Here is a 4,004-nt window from a genome sequence, read left to right on the forward strand (position 1 = left end):
TTTCAGGCACCCCAGTCAGATGTAGATTTGGTCTTTTCACATAATCCCATACTTCTTGAAGGCTTTGTTCATTTCTTTTTCCTCTTTTTTCTTTAGATTTCTCTTCTAGCTTTATTTCATTCATTTGATCCTCAATCGCTGATACTCCTTCCAGTTGATCGAGTCAGTTACTGAAGCTTGTGCATTTGTCACGTATTTCTCGTGTCATGGTTTTCATCTCTGTCAGTTCGTTTATGGCCTTCTCTGCATTAATTATTCTAGTTATCAATTCTTCCATTCTTTTTTCAAGATTTTTAGTTTCTTTGCACTGGGTACATAATTCTTCCTTTAGCTCTGAGAAGTTTGATGGACTGAAGCCTTCTTCTCCCAACTTGTTAAAGTCATTCTCCGTCCAGCTTTGATCCGTTGCTGGTAATAAGCTGCATTCCTTTGGAGAGGGAGATGCGCTCTTATTTTTTGAATTTCCAGCTTTTCTGCCCTGCTTTTTCCCCATCTTTGTGGTTTTATCTTCCTTTGGTCTTTGATGATGGTGACGTACTGATGGGGTTTTGGTGTGGGTGTCCTTCCTGTTTGTTAGTTTTCTTTCTAACAGTCAGGACCCTCAGCTGTAGGTCTGTTGGAGATTGCTTGAGGTCCACTCCAGATCCTGTTTGCCTGGATATCAGCAGCAGAGGCTACAGAAGATAGAATGTTGCTGAACAGCGAGTGTTGCTGTCTGATTCTTGCTTTGGAAGCTTCGTCTCAGGGGTGTACCCTGCCCTGTGAGGTGTGGGGTGTTGGTCTGCACCTAGTGAGGGATGTCTCCCAGTTAGGCTACTCAGGGTTCAGGGACCCACTTGAGCAGGCAGTCTGTCCGTTCTCAGATCTCAATCTCCCTGTTGGGAGATCCACTGCTCTCTTCAAAGCTGTCAGACAGGGTTGTTTGCATCTGCAGAGGTTTCTGCTGCTTTTTGTTTAGTTGTGCCCTGTCCCCAGAGGTGGAGTCTACAGAGACAGGCAGGCCTCCTTGAGCTGCTGTGGGCTTCACCCAGTTTGAGCTTCCCAGCGGCTTTGCTTACCTACTCAAGCCTCAGCAATGGTGGGTCCCCCTCCCCCAGCCTCGCTGCTGCCTTGAATTTAGATTGCAGGCTGCTGTGCTAGCAATGAGGGAGGCTCCGTGGGCGTGGGACCCTCCCAGCCAGGTGTGGGATATAATCTCCTGATGTGCCGTTTGCTAAGACCCTTGGTAAAGTGCAGTATTGAGGGGGGCGTTACCCGATTTTCCAGGTGTTGTGTGTCTCAGTTCCCTGGCTAGGAAAAGGGATTCCCTTCCCCCTTGCGCTTCCCAGGTGAGGCGATGCCTCTCCCTGCTTAAGCTCTCCCTGGTCAGGCTGCAGCAGCTGACCAGCACCGATTGTCCGGCACTCCCTAGTGTACCTCACTAGGAGGTACACTAGAGCGTACCTTACTGTACTGGTACCTCAGTTGAAAATGCAGAAATCACCCATCTTCTGTGTTGCTGGCACTGGGAGATGGAGACTGGAGCTGTTTCCATTTGGCCATCTTGCTCCGCCCTCCTTGTTTTGTTTTAAAATGATTCCAACTACCTGCTTTTTTTTTTTGAGATGGAGTCTCACTCTGTTGCTCAGGCTGGAGTGCAGTGGCATAATCTCAGCTTACTCTAAACTCCACCTCCCAGGTTCAAGCAGTTCTACTGCCGCAGCCTCCCAAGTAGCTGGAACGACAGGCATGCACCACCATGCCCAACTAATTTTCGCAATTTTAGTAGAGATGGGGTTTCCATATGTTGACCAGGCTAGTCCCAAACTCCTGACATGAAGTGATTCACCCACCTTGGCCTCCTAAAGTGCTGGGATTACAGGCATCAGCCACTGCGCCCGGCCGTGATGTGCAGTACTCTGCTTCATATTTTGATGTGGGCTTGTGTGGTGTGGAAATCCATAAACTCAATGGCAATTATCACTTCTACTGCATCCCAGAGTGGAATAATCACTGAATCATGAAAATTTAACATCCTGTGTTGGACTTGTTGCTTCCATTAACAGCAAGTGAAGTTATTTGAACTAAATTCCAGCATTTTTAAAAAGCTGGATGCAGCCAGGTGCAGTGGCTCATGCCTGTAGTCCCAATAATTTGGGAGGCCGAGGCGGGTGGATCACTTCAAGTCAGGAGTTCGAGACTAGCCTGGCCAACATTGTGAAACCCTGTCTCTGCTAAAAATACAAAAACTAGCCAGGCGTGGTTGCAGGAGCCTATAATCCCAGCTACTCAGGAGACTGAGGCAGGAGAATCACTTGAATCCAGGAGGTGGAGGTTACAGTGAACCGAGATCATGCCACTGCACTCCAGCCTGGGCAAAAGAGTGAGACTCTGTCTCAAAAAAAAAAAAAAAAAAAACTGGATGCTTCTTCAATTCTTCATATGAATAAGTGACATGAAATGACAGTGAAACAATAGCAAAGACATGGAATCAACCCAAATGCCTATCAGTGATAGACTGTTAAACAAAATGTGGTACATATACACCATGGAGTATTATGCAGTCATAAAAAGGAGCGAGACCATGTCCTTTGCAGGGACATGGATGGAGCTAGAAACCATTATCCTCAGAAAACTAACGCAGGAACAGAGAACCAAACACCGCGTGTTCTCACTCATAAGTGAGAGCTCAACAATGAGAACACATGGACACAGGGAGGGAAACAACACACACTGGAGCCCGTGCTGGGGGCAGGAGGAGGGAGAGCATCAGAATAAATAGCTAATGGAGGTGGGACTGAATACTGAGGTGATGGGTAGGTATCACCATGCAGCAAATCACATCGCTGCAATCACATTGCAGCAAATCACCATGGCACACATTTACCTACGTAACAAACCTGCATGTCCTGCACATGTATCCCAGAACTTAATTTTTTTAAAAAAGAAAAGACAGTGAAAAATCACAAAAACAGGATTCAAATAAAAACAGAAACCTAGAGATAAAACCAACATAAATTATATCTTCTCTCTGAAGGCATTTCTCAAATCAGGAAAATTTGGAACTCTGTTTCAACAGTTTTGTGATTGCAGGAAAAAAACAACAACAACAACAACACCTTAAGCGTAGGTGTGATACGAGGAGGGAAAATGGTAAAAAGCCCCTCCTTGCATATGTGGAGACTTCAAAGGGCTACATCTCTCAGGGTGAGAAAAAAATAAAGCAAAATAGCGTGCAAGTGTGATTTCAGCTTATATTTAAACCACCTGGGTGACCTTGGTCACCACAAGCCTAGAGCGTCATTAAACATGAACCTCAACCAGCTGTCCTCCAAAGACTGCTCCCTAGAGAAAGCTGCCTTCTTGTGGCTGGGCGCAGTGGCTCACACCTGTTAATCCCAGCACTTTAAGAGGCCAAGGCAGGCTGATCACTTGAGGTCGGGAGTTCGAGGCCAGTCTGCATGGCGAAACCCCATTTCTACTAAAAATACAAAAAATTAGCTGGATATGGTGGCGGGTGCCTGTAGTCCCAGCTACTCGGGAGGCTGAGGCAGGAAAATGGTGTGAACCCAGGAAGTGCAACTTGCAGTGAGCTGGGATCGCACCACTGCACTCCAGCGAGGGTGACAGAGTGAGACTCCGTCTCCAAAAAGATAATAAACTAAAAATACAAAAATTAGCCAGGGGTGGTGGCAGTCACCTGTAATCCCAGCTACTTGGGAGGCTGAGGCAGGAGAATTGCTTGAACCAAGGAGCGGAGGTTGCAGTGAACTGAGATTGTGCCACCGCACTCCAGCCTGGGCGACAGAACAAGACTCCGTCTCAAAAAAAAAAAAAAAAAAAAAAAGAGAGAGAGAAAGAAAGAGAGAAAGAAAGCTGCCTTCTTTAAATCCTACCAATATTATTTCAAATATGCAAATATGGCAGCCAATACCAGGCAAAGATGACCGAAACACTGACCCCATGACAAAAATGACAGTCATTGTAATAGATACAGACACTTTCAATGATCAGACACACTGTAA

This window comes from Trachypithecus francoisi, unplaced genomic scaffold (genome assembly GCF_009764315.1).
Source record: "Trachypithecus francoisi isolate TF-2019V2 unplaced genomic scaffold, Tfra_2.0 Lachesis_group5, whole genome shotgun sequence".
Taxonomy (NCBI): Eukaryota; Metazoa; Chordata; class Mammalia; order Primates; family Cercopithecidae; genus Trachypithecus; species Trachypithecus francoisi.